This window comes from Macaca thibetana, chromosome 3, assembly GCF_024542745.1.
Source record: "Macaca thibetana thibetana isolate TM-01 chromosome 3, ASM2454274v1, whole genome shotgun sequence".
NCBI classification, from domain to species: domain Eukaryota; kingdom Metazoa; phylum Chordata; class Mammalia; order Primates; family Cercopithecidae; genus Macaca; species Macaca thibetana.
In genome coordinates this window covers 83,196,507-83,218,812 of record NC_065580.1, presented here as the reverse complement: position 1 = coordinate 83,218,812, position 22,306 = coordinate 83,196,507, and positions in this window count along the sequence as shown.

Sequence of the window (22,306 nt, the reverse complement as noted above, 5' to 3'; positions counted from 1 at the left end):
ATCAATGTTTAACTCACATTTCAGCCAGATTTTTTCTGTTTTAAGCATTTCTGGTTTAAACATTTTTTTTGTTTGTTTTTATCCAATATTTGTTTGTTTTATTACTGTTGGTTATCTTGTGGTAGGGGTGAAGGCACAAATATCAGAGTGCATATGATTAGCACTATCACACTATTCCCTTTGAACAAGAAGTGAAAAAATCATTTTATCACCATGAGTTGGGAATGGGCAGAAATTTCCTTTTAATTTCATAAAATGTATTCCTTATACATTTATCTGTCTAGATAAAGCAAAATGACTCTTACTACCAAGGGTTCATATGTGCCTGATATATAACAATCACTGTTCAAATGATTGTTTAGAACAACCATATATAATTGCAAGTGCTCCCTCCTTGTGAAAAACAGAATAAAACTGGGCATGGTGGCTCACGCCTGTAATCCCAGCTACTTGGGAGACTGAGGCAGGAGAATCGCTTGAACCTGGGAGGCAGAGGTTGCAGTGAGCCGAGATTGTGCCACTGCACTCCAGCCTGGGCAACAAGAGAGAAAATCCATCTCAAAAAAAAAAAAAAGAGAAGAGAAAAAAAAGAAATTAGACAACTAATTTCAAATTATCTAATATAAACCATCTGCATAGTTAATGAGGGAAATTTAGTTTTTGCTCAAAAGAGAATTTGTATCATAGCACTTCGGGAAGTTTTATTTAAGACAAAATATTTTGATATCTAATGAAATGATACAGAGTAGAAATATTGCGTCAAATACCAACCACCCCCAATTTTTAAAGGATTCCTAACAATTTTAGATATCTTTAAATGAACTCTATGGATATATACAAAACAAATAAACAACATATTAGTTCTTTTTGCAAGGGACTACCCACTGAGTAAGTTCATTAAGACAATTTAGAAAGACCATGGCCTAAGATTCTAGGGAAAATAATGGGAAGAGAAAGTTTTATTATATTTCTCTTAAACCTATTTTATTTATTAATTCACTTATTTAAAGACAAATTCCACAAACATGTTATAAAGCAGTGGGCTAGTACTGGAACATACACTTAGAAAACTGTAACTTGGCCAGGCGTGATGGCTCATGCCTGTAATCCCAGCACTTTGGGAGGCTGAGGTGGGCAGATCATGAGGTCAACAGATTGAGACCATCCTGGCCAACATCGTGAAACCCCATCTCTACTAAAAATACAAAAATTAGCTGGGGATGGTGATGTGTGCCTGTAGTCCCAGCTACTCAGGAGGCTGAGGCAGGAGAATCGTTTGAACCCGGGAGGCTGAGGTCGCAGTGAGCCAAAATTGCGCCACCGCACTCCAGCCTGGCGACAGAATGAGACTCCATCTCAAAAAAAAAAAAAAAAACAAAAAACTATAACTCGACCTTTGTCGTATTGAGTGTGTGTGTGTGTGTGCGCGCGCGTGCGTGCGTGCGTGATTGTTTGTACCTAATGGAAGTGGAGGAGTTGACCAGGTGAGGCAGGTGATAATGTGGAAGACAAAGGATAAATCAAGTAATTTTAATATAATTTACTAATTCTAAGGAAGAAATAGCTGATTTATGATGGTCAATAATAAACTACTTTTTCATTACTTCATAATTAGCATTTGAGGGGCATTTTAAAATTATAAAATGATTATATAATTGGGTCATTTTAAAGTTATAAGTCAAGTAGAATTTTTGTTTCCATTTTGAGTCCTCAGGTACTGATGAAAAACAGCACACTTAACTAGAAACTTTTTTCTTGACGAATGATGAGGAAAGATTAAGAAAAAAATTAAAGTATGTCATATGTATTTGAATATCAACGTATCTATCACTCTATAAATAATATATTTTGGTTGCCTATGGAGAACAAGACGAAACTTAAGTGAGCTTTCCATTGTGGTTCAAAAGTCTAATATACAAAGTCTAATCCAATATACCATTAATACAAAGAGTCTTCTATACCTTAATTTATTTTAAATTTCTACTTGCTATTGTATTTTATGTTTCAGTGTACATTAAGGAAATACTTTATCACAACTGGGATATATATTGAATACCTCAATGCTACCATATGTACAATAGTTATTTTACTTTGATGTTCAAGTTGCTGGGCATAGGCAAATCCAAATTATTTTTTATGGCTAAAAATATAAGTGATGGTTATTGAAATGACTAGCGTGTCAAAATGTCACATGTACAAAATGTCATGGTGATATGGTTTGGCTCTGTGTCTCCACCCAAATCTCATGTCAAATTGTAATCTTCAATGTTCAGGGAGGGACCTGGTGGGAGGTGATTGGATCATGGAAGTAGTTTCTAATGGTTTAGCACCATCCCCTTAGTGGTGTTTCATGATAGAGTTCTCAAGAGACCTGGTTGTTTGAAAGTGTATAGTATATCCCCCTTCATTCTGTCACCATGTGAAGATATGCTTGCTTCCTCTTCGCCTTCTGCCATGATTGTAAGTTTCGGGAGGCCTCCCAGCCATGTTTCCTGTACAGCCTTGGGAACCATGAGCCAATTAAGCCTCTTTTCTTTATAAATTACCCAGTCTCGGGTAGTTCCTTATAGCAATGTGAAAATGGACTCATACACATAGTTAATTCTAAAATGAGATGTTAATAGTAAGTGGATAGAAAATGATTCATGAATAAACCTGTCCTCAACAAACTTAGTCAAATCAGGATAACAATAATCCAGTGTAGAAAAGGATAAGAGCTATAGCAAGGGTATACACTGAAGAAAATCAAAATAATTTCACTCCAAAGCATGGCTCCCTAGTATAATGAGATGGTTAAATTAAAAACTATTAGAGATCAACAAGTACTGGAAGAGATTTTCCCCTTATCCACATAAGGGCTCACCAAAGAGAATAATGTTCTTGTTCCTTCCTTGTTATATTATTCCTTATAGGAAAGAAGACTAAAAATGTAATCACACTTGAACAGACCCTTTTTTAAGATAATAACTGTCTCCAAGGATCATTAAATTCCTAAGAGAACTGTTGACAAGTGAATCTCTGTTCCCCAATCTAATCATTCTCTCTAGTAATTATATTGCCTCTCAATAGAATTCCTCTTCTCCTACCTCCCATAAGCTGTTTTGCCAGCATCCAAGCCCCCATTCTTTCCATAATCTCAAGATGGTATATAACCTTCTGTACCTCATTGGGAAGTTGGGTCTTCATTCTGAAGGCCAAGAAGCTTGGTCTCCACAACCTAAAGTCCTGTGGAAATGTTTGAATATGTGAGTTTACTTTCAACCAGGAAGAATGGGCACATATCATGGAAAAGATAGTATTGAAGATGGATTCTTAAAAAAGGCTTTGTGCCTGTGCATGCTGGGGGAAAGTAAGGCAAAGTTAAGGGGCCTGGAGAGGGAGCTACGTTCTAGGAAGAAACAGCATAAGCAAAGTTGTAGAAGGAGAGAATCAGGATGTGCTCCAAAGAAATAGCAAGTAATTTATATGTTAATTAGAACATAGGGTTGTATGACATGAGACAAATACAAGGAAAAAGGTGGACCCTGATAATGAGTGACTTGAATATATTGGTTAGGAACTTTGACTTCTTTTGAAACCACCTTTGCAAAAATTATGACAGTGAAAGTAGTCTGTCTTAGAAAAATTATGACAGTGAAAAAAATCTGGCATATCTGACTTCATCTTGCTTCTAACCTCACAAGCTGTCCTTGTTCATTGCAGGGTGTAGGCCAAGCTAACTATGGGAGAAATTTAGTTTATATTTAACTTTAAAACAAATATGATAATAGCCTCATCCTGAAATTAACTCACTCCTTGCCCAGGGACCAAAACTGCCTTTGTACAACCAATGAATTCACCACAAGGTTAGAATTGTGGTTCAGGAGACAAGTAGCCAGTGGTCATAAGATTTTTAACCTCTCCAGTTGCTCCTATAGATAATATGGCTATTGTAAAACCTAAGATTGATGTGTTAAAGCAAACCAAATATGGCCTGAGAAGGACTCCAAACTTCTATATTTTAGTCCTTGTGGATGAACTGCAACCTAACCCTAACTTAATAGGTAGACAAGATTGAAAACTTAACTGAGGAGTATGAACCAGTAACAACAGCTGAGTCTTGGCTACTCCCAGCAGCCATATTTCAACCAGTCACATACTGCTGAGTGTTTAAACTGTGTTCAAATAAGGCAAACGCTGAGCTGTAACCAATCCAGTTGTTTCTATACCTCACTTTGAGTTCTGTATGTCACTTCCATCACTTTCTTTTTTTTTTTTTTTTTTTTTTTTTTTTTTTTTTGAGACGGAGTCTCACGCTGTTGCCCAGGCTGAAGTGCAGTGGCGCGATCTCGGCTCACTGCAAGCTCCGCCTCCCGGGTTCCCGCCATTCTCCTGCCTCAGCCTCCTGAGTAGCTGGGACTACAGGCGCCCGCCACCGCGCCCGGCTAATTTTTTTTGTATTTTTAGTAGAGACGGGGTTTCACTGTGGTCTCGATCTCCTGACCTTGTGATCCGCCCGCCTCGGCCTCCCAAAGTGCTGGGATTACAGGCTTGAGCCACCGCGCCCGGCCCACTTTCTTTTTTTGTCTATAAACTTGTTCTGACCGTGAGGCATCCCTGGAGTCTCTCTGAATCTGCTATAATTCTGGGGACTGCCCAATTCACAAATCATTTATTGCTCAAACTCCTTTAAATTTAATCCGACTGAAGTTTTTCTTTTAACAGATGTTTGAGCTGTCTTTCAGACTTTGCATTCTGATGGACCAGCTGGCACCACTCCGATTGGTAGCCCATACAAAGAAACTGGTTCACCTATTCTTGTGACCCCCACCCAGGAACTGATTCAGCACAAGAAGACAACTTTGACCCCTGTGATTTCATCCCCAACCCAACCAGTCAACATTCTGCATTCCCTAGCCCTCTGCCTGCTAAACTATACTTGAAAAACCCTAGCCTCCAAATTCGGGGAGGTGGATTTGAGAAACCTCTTCCATCCTTCTGCTTGGCTGGCCCTGCAATTATGAAGCTGTTTCTCTATTTCAACTCTTGCTGTTCTCAGTGTTGGGTTTTTCTGGGCAGTGGACAGGAACAACCTGTCGGGCAATTACACTTTCATTGATGACTCTTTAATGTTACTGCCCTATATCCAGTTAGTCACGAAATCTACATAAAACACTTAGCAGTTTGCCTGGAACAGAGCGAAAACTTCTTAAAAGTAGTTGGTAATGTTTTATGTCTTGACCTGGTTAGTGGTTACATGGACATGCTTATTTTGTTCTAGTTCATCAAGCTGTACACTTACGGTATAAGCACTTTTCTGTATACATTTTATGCTTTAAAAATAGGATTTAAAAAAAGTTTAAGATACTGCTAAGGAATGATAGTGGATTAGGGCTGACCTAACCTTTGGATGCAGTAGTCTCTTGCCATAAATTATTATGCAAAAGGTCACTGATTACCTCCCAGAGAGTACCAAAACAAAAACAAAAACAAAAACAGAAAACCTATTCAATTAAGAGTTAATGAAACAATGAGTCTAACTATTACTAAAGTAATAATATTTAACTTTTGGTGTTAAAAAAATAATCACTATAAATTTTTCTCTCCCCCAAGAAAGAGAAATTAAAGTTTCAGCAAGATGTTTCAGCAAGATGCACAATGTTTATACTATAGACTTGTACACTCCTAAAGTATCTCCATATTTCCCTGAGGTTGTAATATCCCAATTTGTAAGCCTTTGATTGCTGTTTCTTGGCTTGTTTTCTAACCTAATCTGGATAACTCCCTTTTTCCACTCCTCCATGCTCATTTCTGTTGTGCTCTATCCTCATGGGAAAACCGGTTTCTCCAAGTATTCCATACTAATTCATATCTTCACACCTTTTCACATGATGTTCATAATGTTCCATATCCACTCCCACTGCAGCCCTGCAGTGAACCTTATTCATCTGGAGATTTTTTCTTTTTTTCAATGTTGAAAATGAACTTTAAAGGGCTAAGAAACATGATCCTGTATATATCTCACTACTTCTTTTTTTAAAAATTATACTTTAAGTTCTAGGGTACATGTGCACAACGTGCAGGTTTGTTTCAAAGGTATACATGTGCCACGTTGGTTTGCTGCACCCAGTAACTCGTCATTTACATTAGGTATATCTCCTTATGTGATCCCTCCCCCGTCCCCCACCCCACAACAGGCTCTGGGTTGTGATGTTCCCTGTGCTGTGCCCAAGTGTTCTCATTGTTCAATTCCCACCTATGAGTGAGAACACGCAGTGTTTGGTTTTCTGTCCTCGTGACAGTTGCTGAGAATGATGGTTTCCAGCTGCATCCATGTCCCTGCAAAGGACATGAACTCATCCTTTTTTATGACTGCATAGTCTCTCATGGTATTTATGTGCCACATTTTCTTAATCCAGTCTATCATTGATGGACATTTGGGTTGGTGTCAAGTCTTTGCTATTGTGAATAGTGCTGCAATAAACATACGTGTGCACGTGTCTTTATAGTAGCATCATTTATAATCCTTTGGGTATATACCCAGTAATGGGATCACTGGGTCAAATGGTATTTCTAGTTCTAGATCCTTGAGGAATCACCACACTGTCTTCCATGATGGTTGAACTAGTTTAATCTCCCACCAACAGTGTAAAAGTGTTCCTATTTCTCCACATCCTCTCCAGCATCTGTTGTTTCCTGTTAATGATCATCATTCTAACTGGTGTGAGATGGTATCTCATTGTGGTTTTAATGTACATTTCTCTGATGACCAGTGATGATGAGCATTTTTTCATGTCTGTTGGCTGCATAAATATCTTCTTTTGAGAAGTGTCTGTTCATATCCTTTGCACATTTTTTTGATTGGGTTGTTTGTTTCTTGTAAATTTGTTTAAGTTCTTTGTAGATTCTGGATATTAGTCATTTGTCAGATGGCTAGATTGCAAAAATTTTCTCCCATTCTGTAGGTTGCCCATTCACTCTTTTTCTTTTGCTGTTTCTTTTACTGTGCAGAAGCTCTTTAGTTTAATTAGATCCCATTTGTCAATTTTGGCTTTTGTTGCCATTGCTTTTGGTGTTTTAGACATGAAGTCCTTGCCCATGCCTATGTCCTGAATGGTTTTGCCTAGGTTTTCTTCCAAGGTTTTTATGGTTTTAGGTCTAACATTTAAGTATTTAATCAATCTTGAATTAATATGGTTTTGCCTAGGTTTTCTTCTAAGGTTTTTATGGTTTTAGGTCTAACATTTAAGTCTTTTTTTTTTTTTTTGTCTTTTTTTTTTTTTTTCCTTTTTGTGGAGAACAGGGTCTCACTATATTACCCAGGTAGGTCTCGAACTCCTTGGCTCAAGCTGTCCTCCTGCCTCTGCCTCCCTGAGAGCTGGGATTACAGGCGTGAGCCACCGCGCCCAGCCACATTTAAGTCTTTAATCAGTCTTGAATTAATTTTTGTATAAAGTGTAAGGAAGGGATCCAGTTTCAGCTTTGTACTTATGGCTAGCCAGTTTTCCCAGCACTAATTATTAAATAGGGAATCTTTCCCCATTTCTTGTTTTTGTCAGGCTTGTCAAAGATCAGATGGTTGTAGATGTGTGGTGCTATTTCTGAGGCCTCTGTTCTGTTCCATTGGTCTATATATCTGTTTTGGTACCAGTACCATGCTGTTTTGGTTACTGTAGGCTTGTAGTATAGTTTGAAGTCAGGTAGCATGATGCCTCCAGCTTTGTTCTTTTGGCTTAGGATTGTCTTGGCAATGTGGGCTCCTTTTTGGTTCCATATGAACTTTAAAGTAGTTTTTTCCAATTCTGTGAAGAAAGTAATTGGTAGCTTGATGGGGATGGCATTGAATCTATAAATTACCTTGCACAGTGTGGCCATTTTCACAATATTGATTCTTTCTATCCATGAGCATGGAATGTTTTTCCATTTGTTTGTGTCCTCCTCTTTTAGTTCATTGAGCAGTGGCTTGTAGTTTTCATTGAAGAGGTCCTTCACATTCCTTGTAAGTTGTATTCCTAGGCATTTTATTCTCTCTGTAGGAATTGTGAATGGGAGTTCACTCATGATTTGGCTCTCTGTTTGTCTGTTATTGGTATATAAGAATACTTGTGATTTTAGCACATTGATTTTGTATCCTGAGACTTTGTTGAAGTTGCTTATCAGCTTAAGGAGATTTTGGGCTGAGACGATGGGGTTTTCTAAATATATAAGCATGTCATCTGCAAACAGGGACAATTTTGACTTCCTCTTTTTCTTTCTTTCTCTTCCCTGATTTCCCTGGCCAGAACTTCCAACACTATGTTGAATAGGAGTGGTGAGAGAGGACATCCCTGTGTTGTGCCAGTTTTCAAAGGGAATGCTTCCAGTTTTTCAGTATGACATTGGCTGTGGGTTTGTCATAAATAGCTCTTATTTTGTTGAAATATGTTACATCAGTACCTAGTTTATTGAGAGTTTTTAGCATGAAGGGCTGTTGAATTTTGTCGAAGGCCTTTTTCTGCATCTATTGAAATAATCATGTGGTTTTTATCATTGGTTCTGTTTATGTGATGGACTGTGTTTATTGATTTGCATATGTTGATCCAGCCTTGCATCCCAGGGATGAAGCCAACTTGATCGTGGTGGATAAGCTTTTTGATGTGCTGCTGGATTCGGTTTGCCAGTATTTTATTGAGGATTTTTGCATCAATGTTCATCAGGGATAGTGGTCTAAAATTCTCTTTTTTTTGTTGTGTCTCTGCCAGGCTTTGGTATCAGGATGATGCTGGCCTCATAAAATGAGTTAGGGAGGATTCTCTCTTTTTCTATTAATTGGAATAGTTTCAGAAGGAATGGTACCAGCTCCTCTTTGTACTTCTGGTAGAATTCAGCTGTGAATCCATCTGGTCCTGGACTTTTTTTAGTTGGCAGGCTATTAATTATTGCCTTAATTTCAGAGCCTGTCATTGGTCTACTCAGAAATTCAACTTCTTCCTGGTTTAGTCTTGGGAGGGTATATGTGTCCAGGAATTTATCCATTTCTTCTAGATATTTTAGTTTTTTTTCTGTAGAGGTGTTTATAGTATTCTCTGATGGTAGTTTGTATCTCTGTGGGATTGGTGGTGATATTCCCTTTATCATTTTTTATTGCGTCTATTTGATTTTTCCCTCTTTTTTTCTTTATTCATCCTGCTAGCAGTCTATTAATTTTGTTGATCTTTTCAAACAATCAGCTCCTGGATTCATTGATTTTTTAAAGGGTTTTTTGTGTCTCTATCTCCTTCAGTTTTGCTGTGATCTTAGTTATTTCTTGCCTTCTGCTAGCTTTTGAATGTGTTTGCTCTTGCTTCTTTAGTTCTTTTAATTGTGATGTTAGGGTGTCAATTTCAGATCTTTCCTGCTTTCTCTTGTGGGCATTTAGTGCTATAAATTTCCCTCTACATACTGCTTTAAATGTGTCCCAGAGATTCTGGTACATTGTGTCTTTGTTCTCATTGGTTTCAAAGAACATCTTTATTTCTGCCTTCATTTCGTTAGCTACCCAGTAGTCATTCAGGAGCAGGTTGTTCAGTTTCCACGTCGTTGAGTGGTTTTGAGTGCGTTTCCTAATCCTGAGTTCTAATTTGATTGCACTGTGGTCTGAGAAACAGTTTGTTATGATTCTGTTCTTTTACATTTGCTGAGGAGTGCTTTTCTTCCAACTATGTGTTCAATTTTGTAACAAGTGTGATGTGGTGCTGAGAAGAATGTATATTCTGTTGATTTGGGATGGAGAGTTCTGTAATGTCTATTAGGTCTGCTTGGTGCAGAGCTGAGTTCAAGTCCTGGATATCCTTGTTAACTTTCTGTCTCGTTGATCTGTCTAATGTTGACAGTGGGGTCTTAAAGTTTCCCATTATTATTGTGTGGGAGTCTAAGTCTCTTTGTAGGTCTCTAAGGACGTGCTTTATGAATCTGGGTGCTCATGTATCAGGTGCATATATATTTAGGATAGTTAACTTTTCTTGTTGAATTGATCCCTTTACCATTATGTAATGGCCTTCTTTGTCTCTTTTGATCTTTGTTGTTGTAAAGTCTGTTTTATCAGAGACTAGGATTGCAACCCTGGCTTTTTTTGCTTGTTTGTTTTCCATTTGCTTGGAAATAGAAAACATTTATGTTGAGCCTATGTGTGTCTCTGCATGTGAGTTGGGTCTCTGAATACAGCACACTGATGGGTCTTGACTCTTTATCCAATTTGCCAGTCTGTATTTTTTAATTGTACATTTAGCCCATTTACATTTAAGATTAATATTGTTATGTGTGAATTTGATCCTGTCATTATGATGTTAGCTGGTTATTTTTCCCATTAATTGATGCAGTTTCTTCCTAACATCGATGTTCTTTACAGTTTGCCTTTTTTTTGCAGTAGTTGGTACAGGTTGCTCCTTTCCATGTTTAGTGCTTCCTTCAGGAGCTCTTGTAAGGCAGGCTGGTGTGACAAAATCTCTCAGCATTTGCTCATCTATAAAGAATTTTATTTCTCCTTCACTTATGAAGCTTAGTTTGGATGGATATGAAATTCTGGGTTGAAAAAATTCCTTTTTTAAGAATGTTGAATATTGGCCCCCCACTCTCTTCTGGCTTGTAGGGTTTCTGCCAAGAGATCTACTGATAGTCTGATGGACTTCCCTTTGTGGGTAACCCGACCTTTCTCTCTGGCTGCTCTTAACATTTTTTCCTTCATTTCAGCTTTGGTGAATCTGACAATTATGTGTCTTGGGGTTGCTCTTCTCGAGGAGTATCTTTGTTTGGTTCTCTGTATTTCCTGAATTTGAATGTTGGCCTGTCTTGCTAGGTTGGGGAAGTTTTCCTGGATAATATCCTGAAGAGTGTTTTCTAACTTGGTTCCATTCTCCCCGTCACTTTCAGGTATACCAATCAAAAATAGATTTGGTCTCTTCATATAGTCCTATATTTCTTGGAGGCTTTGTTCATTTCTTTTTACTCTTTCTTCTCTAAACTTCTCTTCTTGCTTTATTTCATTAATTTGATCTGCAATCACTGATACCCTTTCTTCCACTTGATCGAATCAGCTATTGAAGCTTGTGCATGCATCACATAGTTCTCATGCCATGGTTTTCAGCTCCATCAGGTCATTTAAGCTCTTCTCTACACTGTTTATTCTAGTTAGCCATTTGTCTAATCTTTTTTCAAGGTTTTTAGCTTCCCTGTAATGGGTTCGAACATCCTTCTTTAGCTCAGAGAAATTTGTTATTACCGGTCTTCTGAAGCCTACTTCTGTCAGCTTGTCAAAGTCATTCTCCATCCAGCTTTGTTCCATTGCTGGTGAGGAGCTGCAATCTTTTGGAGGAGCAGAGGATCTCTGGTTTTTAGAATTTTCAGCTTTGCTGCTCTGGTTTCTCCCCATCTTTGTGGTTTTATCTACCTTTTGTCTTTGATGTTGGTGACCTACAGATGGAGTTTTGGTGTGGATGTCCTTTTTGTTGATGTTGATGCTATTCCTTTCTGTTTGGTAGTTTTCCTTCTGATAGTCAGGTCTCTCAGCTGCAGGTCTGTTGGAGTTTGCTGGAGGTCCACTCCAGACCCTGTTTGCCTGGGTATCATCAGCGGTGGCTGCAGAACAGCAAATATTGCAGAACAGCAAATATTGCTGCCTGATCCTTCCACTGGAATTTCATCCCAGAGGGACACCTGCCTGTATGAGGTGTCAGTTGGCCCCTACTAGGAGGTGTCTCCCAGTTAGGCTACTTGGGGGTCAGGGACCCACTTGAGGAGGCAGTGTGTCTCTTCTCTGAGCTGAAACACCATGCTGGGACAACCACTGTTCTCTTCAGAGCTGTCAGACAGGGATGTTTAAGTCTACAGAAGTTTCTGCTGCTTTTTATTCAGCTATGCCCTGCCACCAGAGGTGGAGACTATGAAGCAGTAGGCCTTGCTGAGCTGAGATGGGCTCCGCCCAGTTCTAGCTTCCCTGACTGCTTTGTTTACCTACTCAAGCCTCAGCAATGGTGGACACCTCTCCCTCTGCCATACTGCCACCTCGCAGGTCGATTTCAGACTGCTGCGCTAGCAGTGAACAAGGCTACATGGGTGTGGGACCTGCCGAGCCAGGCATGGGATATAATCTCCTGGTGTACCATTTGCTAAGATCATTGGAAAAGCACAGTATTTGGATGGCAGTGTCCTGTTTTTCCAGGTACTCTCACAGCTTCCCTTGACTAGGAAAGGGAAATCTCCCAATCCCTTGTGCTTCCTGGGTGAAGTGACGCCCTGCCCTGCTTCCGCTCACTCTCTGTGGGCTGCACCCACTGTCCAACCAGTCCCAGTGAGGTGAACCAGGTACCTCAGTTGGAAATGCAGAAATCACCCGTCTTCTGCATCAGTCACAATGGGAGCTGCAGACTGGAGCTATTCCTATTCGGCCATCTTGGAACGGAATCTGGAGATCTTTTTATCATTGAGCATAAAGTTCCAGAAGCTGCACTTGGTGAGGATTCCTTAACTTTCCCAACCAGAATAAATTACTCCTCTATTGTATCACTTCTATTTCTTGTACATATATCATATTTATGTACCTATATATCACATATATGGTATATATTTACCATATATTTCTCATATATATCATATATTTCTCATATATATCATATATATTTCTCATATATAATATATATACACACACACACACACTTCTACTATAAGAAATGAGTACTCTGACATTCTTTGTTGTCATGTCGAATTCCCCTGCTAGACTGTGATGTAGATTGTCTAGAAAGACTGTCTGGAGCCCAAGAAACATCAGGGTGAAAAAGGAATTTAAAAATCTACCTACTGGATCTTTTCTTCTAGACTGTGAAGGTCTTAAGCAAGTTCTCCAGCAGGAAAGAGCCCCAACTAGGAACTTGTATAAAAGAAGGGGGGCCTGGGCTGGTGACCTGGACTTCTTTGCACAGCAATGAGAAGAAAGCCTAGTTCTGGAATATTCTGTATGTGAATATACAAAAGTCCCAAAAGTCCCTCCTCACTCTGTCTTTCTAACATGGTGTACTCACTCTGAATGTAGGCTCACTCTTCCTTTGTGTCAGAACTACTGCAGCCACTGCAGAATTTTTATCAAAAATGCCTTATGACAGTAAGACCTGTTTAGAACAACAATGCTGTGACACAGACTGAAACAATAGTGGCCGAAAAACAGAGGCTGCTGGAAGACTGGTTACATTACTGTGTACTTTTATCACTCCAAAGCATTTGGCAGTAGGATTGGCTTTTAAAATTAAGTTCTCATGGTTTTGGGATCATTCAGTGAAGGAGGAGAGGCCTCAAGGGAAAAACATTGGTCTTCTGAGAATGCAATATTTTACCCTGAGGCAGTTTATTTTGAAAAATTGAGTTGTGACTTTCCCAAACCCTTAGCTCATGAGGTGGATCATACCAGCCACAGAATGAATAGTCATCAAAGATATTTTTTCACTTGAAGACTGCCAAGCCCAGATCTATGCTGTAGGAAAATTGCTCTGGCAAAAAAATAAAAAAAGTGTGTGGGAGTGGGTAAGAATAAAGAGAATAGGACTAGTTAGAAGGCTTAGTATGATTTCTGGTTAGAGATAATGGAAGCGCTAAATGATGATAATCCAGAGGAAATGAATTGAAGGGAAAATAGGAGTTTCATAATTTGGAGAGAAGATTGACAGGTCCTAGACATTTATGAGATATATGGGGTAAGGGAGGAGTCCTAAGGTTCTTAGGTGTTTAGTCAGAGTAATAACACAAAAGGAATCACAAAAGGGAAGAATCAGTGTGGTAGAGAATATGTGATTCTGGAGTAGTATATAGGTTTGAAGTAGTAGAGATATAGATGTATACATATAGACTAGTTCAACACAGTGGTTTTCATAACTGGCTTTCATTAGAATCGCCTCACGAGGTTATCTTTCCTTAAATGCAGCCATTTCTGCTGAAGCTGGAATTTTTATATTACAAGATAGATATACCAATAGATATATCATGATTGATTATGTAGATAATAGATTTTGATTTACTCACATTCTACAAACTGCTATTGAACATAATGCTATCATGAGCGGAAAGCAGTAGGGAGACAATGATTGAAAGCTAGCAGCACATATTAAAATAAAAGCTGTTTCTTGGGCAACATAGCTGTTTTGTGCCTCCTATGTTAATGATTTATAAAAGTGGTAAATTTTATATAATAACTTCAGCACTAATGAGCATTCTGGTTGGGTAGAAAAGGGACAATAATAAGGAAACCTAATGAAATCAAATCTGGATTTGCTTGATTTTGTATCTATTTTATAGCCATACTTAAACAAAAATAAGTACAGGAAAAATTATCTCTCTATGTGACTGATAATTTATATAATTTATAGCTCCTTACTCTCCTTTTTATTTTTCATCAGAATACTTGTTTTAACAACACACTGTGAAAATTAGAAGTTTCTGAAGGCTACAACTCTTATGTGATGGTCAAAAGATTTTACAATTTTCCTGCTCAGATCTACTTAATCAGATTATCTCAAGGTAAGGTCTTTAGAAACTAATAGAACAAGAAGTATCTGGAAATCACTGAATGAAGCTGTCAGAAGTCGGTGCAGGATAAATTTCAAGTCACTGATAAGATGGAAGGTAGGTGATAATACTACAGAAGACAGAAAACAAAAACTTGGAGAAAAGCCTATATTTTCAGGTTCATAGAATTTTTTTTTTTTTTTTTTTTTTTTTTTTTTTGAGACGGACTCTCACTGTCGCCCAGTCTGGAGTGCAGTGGCCGGATCTCAGCTCACTGCAAGCTCCGCCTCCTGGGTTCACGGCATTCTCCTGCCTCAGCCACCCGAGTAGCTGGGACTACAGGCGCCCGCCGCCTCGCCCGGCTTAGTTTTTTGTATTTTTTAGTAGAGACGGGGTTTCACCGGGTTAGCCAGGATGGCCGATCTCCTGACCTCGTGATCCGCCCGTCTCGGCCTCCCAAAGTGCTGGGATTACAGGCTTGAGCCACCGCGCCCCGCCAGGTTCATAGACTTTTTAAAAACCAGATTGCTGTGTACAATTTTTTAATTGTTGGGAGGGAGTCAGAAGAAATGGTGCCAGGTACAGGTGTGTTTACTCTGGCAGGAGAGACTGCTTCTCTACTATGCTTACAGTACAGGCCAGTGTGAATTCATATTGTGATCTTTGTCTACAGAACTAAAAGAGGGCTTGGACAGAGGTGGAGGAAGAAGGAGTTGCGACTGCTCAGCTGTATTGACAGCAGGACTGTGTGTAGGTCTTACTTTCACTGGTAGTGAATGTAGGTCATCCCTGGCACAGAAGGTTGTGTTGCGAAAAGCAAAAACAAGCTTTCAGGGAAGATTCAAGATAGGAGTGGTAAGTGCACCCTCTTTAGGTTGTGCAGGATCAAAGGAAGAATCCTGGCAATTGATAAGTATTTAGAAAGGATTTATAGAATGAATAAATGAGCAAATTAAGTGTGCCTTAGAATCTTTGTGCCTCATTTTTCTCACTGGGTTGTTTTGGGGAGAAGGAATGAAGTTCCTCTAGCTATAATACGAATAATTGTTAGATAAAATAGTACTTTATTGATATATGATTACTTTTACTTTTTAGGTTTCTGAAGATCACAGAACTTAACTAAAACAACATTTTTGTCATAAGCAATTAAGATTTAAGCATTACTCTAGACTTAGAGAATTATTTTTGGTGTAAAGCAGGTAAATTGAGTAAAGATGCAGCATAATTTCTGATCTAGTGAAGAGAAAGATAAAATTGCTGGCTATCTGCAAGTAATTTAATGACCAAACTGAGATCTAAATTTGATATTTGAAAAAAAATTTTGAATTTCTCTAAAAACCAACATATGTTAAATGAATGCAAGGCAGTTAGTTTACAGGGTTATTTTAAAATAAGTAGTTTTTCACATTTATCAATTATCCTCAAAATTGTCCTCTAGGGAAAGCAAGATCTGTGTGATTTATCCTTATTTTATAAATGAGGAAACTGAGGCTTAGTGAAGTTCAGAGATTTACTTGCTGAAGATTACCAAACTAGTAATTTTGGATCTGCAACTTGGCTTACTTCAGGTAAAAGCTCTATCCTGATTACACACTGACTTGCTTTGGGATGTGGAATGCAGGAATGAGTCAAGGAAGGAAGAAGGTTCTTTCAGAAAGTTTCAACTATGACAGATGAAGGCAAAAAAAAATATGGAAGGTCAACATGTTCTTGTTTTGAAAGTGCATTTCCTGTTTTTAGCACAATTATCCCTTAGTATGCTTCATTTATCATAAAGATATAATGTTAAAGGATTAATAACTAACAGTCTGGAATCTATTGAGAATTGGCAGCAAATTTATGACATACTCAATCCAGAAGAATTTTACGGTTTTAAGGGATCCAGATGTAGTTTCAGAATTAGGGAATGAAATAAAGTCTAAAGTTTAACACTCACAAGAGAAATAACTGATGTTGGGGACTGTCATGCTATCTTCTATTTAAAGGTAACCGCCTCGTAGTAGAAAATATGATTATTTTTTTTTTTTTTTTTTTTTGAGACAGAATTTGGTTCTGTGGCCCAGGCTGGAGTGCAGTGGCACAATCTTAGCTCACTGCAACCTCCGCCTCCCGGGTTCAAGCAATTGTTTTGTCTCAGCCTCCTGAGTAGCTGTGACTACAGGCGCGCACTGCCACGCCCGGCTAATTTTTTTTTGTATTTTAGTAGAGACGGAGGTTCACCGTGTTGCCCAGGCTGGTCTCGAACTCCTGAGCTTAGACAATCTGCCCGCCTCAGCCTCCCGAAGTGCTAGGATTACAGGCGTGAGCCAACATGGCTGGCCAAACATTGGATTATCTTAATGCCTCATGTGATCACCAAATATTAAACCTATATGAGTCTTTGTATTTTCTTTAGAACAGCAACTCTCTATGACATAAATTCAAAGTGTGTTTGGAGGCTCATTTAAATTCAGAGTCAATGTGATTCTTCAGAAACTTCAAAGATTAAATGAGCCTGAGAGACTGATAGATAAATCACTTCTGTTATAAATCATATCTTAAGACATTAGATAGAAAGGTTGTAGAAAGCCAGATTCTCAAACATTTCAGTAATTCTGCAATTAATTAAACTTTTCTCTAAGGTGTCCTGGTACTAAGTACAATAAGACGAGGGCATGTTTCAGGAAATATCTGAAATATTAGAAATTTATGTGTGTAATTTGTGTGTTGAATGATTACAAAGATAAGTAGTGTTTAATTTGAAATTCTGCTATATAGACAATAGTTTATGTTCTAGACTAAAAAACAGAAATCAATCCTACTGTTTTTGTCTCATACTGGAAATAAGCTTATTTTATTCTAAAGCAGAGGTATAGGGAAAGTACAAATGATCCACCAAAAGATCTTGGGATGACTACAGATCTGTGTGTTTGTGTGTGTATGTGAGTGTGTGTGTATCAAAATCTGACCATAATAATGGTTGCTAAACTATTAGTATCAGAAGACCAGTTTAAAATGTATTTTAAATCTAAGAGAAAAAATATAATTAATTCTTAGTTTTATTTATTTGCATATATAAGTGGTAAACATCTGGAAAAGATTAAGAATTTTGTATATTTTATTAAAAATGGAAATTATAAATGATGAGCATGGTTAATATTTTCTGCTTTCTGTTACTAAATAGACTTCCCATTTATTAAGAGGTTATAAGAGCGCATTGAATTAATTCATAACACAGGAATGAAAGACAGGCTACAATTGGATCTTATGAACTTCATGTACAACTTGTAATCTTACAAAATCGCATTATATGTAATAAAGCAAAATTCCTATTTAAATAAATGATTTTTTTTTAAGAGATGGGGTCTTGCCATATTCCCCAGGCTAGTCTTGAACTCCTAGCCTCAAGAAATCCTTCATTTTGGCCTCCCAAAGTGCTGAAATTATAAGCGTGAGCCACTGCGCCTGGCTGGAGAAATGGATATTAAAATCGGGCTTTAAAAAATCAATTATTGTGGTGTCTCACACCTGTAATCCTAGCATTTTGGGAGACCAGGTGGGTGGATCACTTGAGGTCAGAAGTTTGAAACCAGGCTGACCAACATGGTGAAACTCTGTCTCTACAAAAAATACAAAAATGTTATCCGGGTGTGGTGAAGGGTGTCTGTAATCCCAGCTACTCGGGAGGCTGAAGCAGGAGAATTGCTTGAACCCAGCAGGAGGAGGTTGCAGTGAGCCAAGATTATGCCACTGCACTCCAGCCTGGATGACACAGCAAGACTCCATCTTAAAAAAAAAAAAAAAAAAAAAAATCAATGATCATTTAATATTTTGGATTCTAAACTATAATTTCTAAACAGTTAAAAAATTTTCTTTGTTTAGATTTTACTCAGATATTAAGGAGTATTATTAAATATTCAAACTTTCTATGAATTCCAAGAAAATAAAATTATTTTGATGGCTAAAAAATTATAAGCAAAGCTAATGGGAAAATAAAATGGTACAGTCACTTTGAAAAATTTTCTGATGGTTCCTCAAAAGGTTAAACATAGATTTGCCATATAAGCCAGTAATTCCATTCCTATGTACATACCCAAGAGAAATAAAAAACATATTGTGTTAGTCCGTTTTCACACTGCTATAAATAAATAGGTGAGACTGGACTATTTATAAAAAAAGAAGTTTAATTGGCTCACGGTTCTGCAGGCTGTATGGGAAGAATAGTGACTTTTGCTTTTGGGGAGGCCTCAGGAAACTTGCAATCCTGGTGGAAGGCAAAGGGAAAGCCAGCACTTTACATAGCTGAAGCAGGAGGAAGAGAGAGGGGGAAGGTGCTATACCTTTTTAAACAACCAGATCTTGTGAGAACTCACTCACCATCACGAGAAAGGCACCGAGGGGATGGTGCTAAACTATTCATGAGAACTCCACCCCCGTGAATCAACCACCCTACTTCCAACATTGAGGATTACAATTGCACATGTGATTTGAGTGGGGACATGGAGCCAAACCATATCACATATGTCCACACAAAAATTTGTATATAAATGTTCATAGTACCATTATTCATAATAACCCAAAAGTGGAAACAATCCAAATGTTCATCAGCTGATGAATGAATAAACAAAATGCGGTGTATCTGTACAAAGTAATATTATTTGGCAATAAAAAGAACTGAAATACTGATGCATGCTATAACATGGGTGATGCTTGGAAACATTATGCTAAGTGAAAGAAAGTCACAAAGGAACAAATGTTGTATGATTCTATATCGTATGTATGTATGACTCCATATGAATATTGTATGATTCCATATATACATATATATATATATATATATATATATATGGATGCCTGGTATAGGCAAATCCATAGAGACTGAAAATCTATGAATGGTTGCCTAGGGCTGGGAAGGAGGAGAGTTAAGAAAAAATGGGAAGTGACTGCTAATGGGTGTGAATTTTCTTTTTAGTGTACTAAAAATATTCTAAGACTGATTTTGATGATACTTCCACAATTCTGTGAATACACCAAAAATCACTGAACTGGGGGGAAGAAAAGCAAAAGCAGTCTCTCAAAACTAAATGGCTTCTACCAGTAAACCATGTTTCTTTAAAAAGACTTGCACACCTGCCCATGTACAAGGAATTTTAAATCTTGCACATGTCTACAGGTTAAAAAAATTTTTGCAATACTCTAGCTCTTCAGGATATATATGTAGGTTATTATTCATGTCATGTTTAGGAGAACTGAATTTTGATTGAATTTGTTACAGTTTTTTTTACTTCAAAGGAAAAAGATCACGAGGCATCAATAGATCTCACTGAGTTTTTACATCAAAATATCCAGTTATCTGAAGGGTAAGATTTGCTGAATTGCAAACAATTAGCATATACTAACTGATTATCTCCTGTGTCACAAGCAAGACTTCACAAGGAACAACAGAATGCCTTTGAGGGGTTCAGTTTAGGTTAGGATTGTGTCCATTATGTTTTCACGTCACAAATAATTCCATTCCAAATAAAGTAGAAAAATTGCACTGCTACAACATCAAAGAAGAGAACTAAACAAAGATTAAGCAAAGGTATTTGGCAACACGTTGTGCTAGCGCATGGAAATGCAAGTCTCCACTTTGGCAGCTGTGTTTGCATACATTCCACTCCAGGCTGAACATTAAGACTCCTTACCAAACTGAACACTATGTGACTGGTGAAGCTTCAGCATAAACACAGACAGTGTTATGTATATGGATTCGCTTTACAACCTGATATTTATGTCATGGAAATTAAATATGCATTTGTACAAAGATTGAATATATCAGTACATACGCACAATATTTGGAGACTGCCTTCTTGCCAGCACTGTACTGGACTCTGGAGAACTATAAACACATGACTATATCCTACCTATTTTTAAAAACATGCAAAATAAATACAATATGTCTTTAATCATTGTCATCATATATCTCACCACATATTATTTTTCTTCATAATTTTAACCCTAAACACACTACAAATTATTTAATTGATACATAGGAACACTAAAATTTAAATTTGCTTTTTTTCTGTTGTGCTTTTTCTATACACATTACTCTAAGTGACTTAAAAGGGCCCCGATTTCTCTTTTTCCATCCTAAGGATCTCTGAGAACAAATCATTTCATATATAGAAGGGAGAAAATGTTGTTGGCCTTTTCTTAAATTTTTGATGTTTCCAAAATTATTTGTGAAAGCCACTTGGGGGACTCTTCTGAGATGGTGGAACTTTCTGTTTTATCCACTAATGTCCTAGAACCACAGCCTTCATTGAGATCAGAATTAGAAGTGACTATAAGGAAAGATCTTTTTTTTTTTTCCATGAAACCCTCAAATCCAACACTCTATTTTGTGTGTATATGTCAGGGATCCTAGCTGCCAACAAATGAAATCAATTCTGGTTAATTAAGCAGAAAGGAATCTTAAAAAGATGTTAGGGAGCCCTCTGAATCTGCTCGGGGGCCAGAGAGCCAGGCTCAGAGCCTGCACAGTCAAGAACAATGTTCTAACTTAACCATTGATTAACTGCCAGCAAAGACAGACCTGCAGCCATTGTTGGGCAATGCCACCATAGACTGGTACTTCTGAGGATGAGCCCTGGACAAGACTGCCAGAGCCTCAGCCATGGGCACCTCCATAAACTGGGTGCATCCACCACCGTCCTCACCAAAGTAGATCCCATTGCGCCAGTGTCCCTGGCTCCAAATTTAAGCCTGATATGCTTGCATTTGACAGGTGGTATTTAGGCCCCATGCTTGTGCCCCCCACCCAACCCTCACCACTAACTGCAAGGACAGATGGGAACACTGGCTTCTAAGTTCTTTGTAGGAGATGGGCTGTCAAAAAGTAGAGAAAATGTTGGCCAAAGAGCTGGATGACCTAACAGTCTAAAATATTCAATGAAATATGTAAAATCCCACATTGCTTTTTAGGTGACTTAGCTTATTTGTGAGCAAAATCTTTCCTTGCACTGAGAACATAACTTCTAAGATAGATGGAGAGGATGTGAGAAGGGGGTTTGAATTAACGATTCTTTCCCAACCATGTTATTCCCTTACTCAAAATTCTTCTATTTTCTTATGTGTAAATTTCAGCAACATAGAATTTCAATTCCTGGAGTATGAGATTTTATGATAAATTTTGTGGTAGAAAATTTGAAAAAGAGAAAATAAGGACAATTGAAAATCTGACCAAAGAGGCAATGTGTCTCTGCCTTCCTCATGGGCCTGGAATGCTGCTGGAAATAACTTAATTATCCACCCATAGTAATTGAAACTTTTACAAAGGTATGGTTATAAAACACATCTGGGCTCTCAACATCACCTGCCACCCCACCTTGCCTCCACTTTTTTCTTTTGAAATATCCTTCTCTCCATAGTGGTTATTACTTAAACCTTTCTTATTTGCCTCACATGTTCAAATACAGCATGTCCTTTCTCACTCAGCAGATAATCATACCTCCCCAAACTTTGGGGCACCCTTCTTTTCTCCAGTGACACTGGAAGTGAAGAGCCATCTGCCTGAGGCTTATCTTGCTCCAGTGCCTAGATCTATCTACCCCTGCCCTCCTATTTAACACTTTCAGCTGCGTTCTGAAACTTTACATTTGTGCTAGTTATTTCCCTGCAGCATGTAAATATTTTCAAGGCTTTTACATTCTTTAAAAAAAAAATCTTTCTGCAACCCCAGATCCCGCTGTACTTACTGGCTTTCCATTGCCATTACTGCCAAACATTTTAAAGAAAGAGTGTTTCCTGTACTAGCTTTTTCTGTTACTTTGCTGAATCCACGAATATTTCTGGGGTTTTT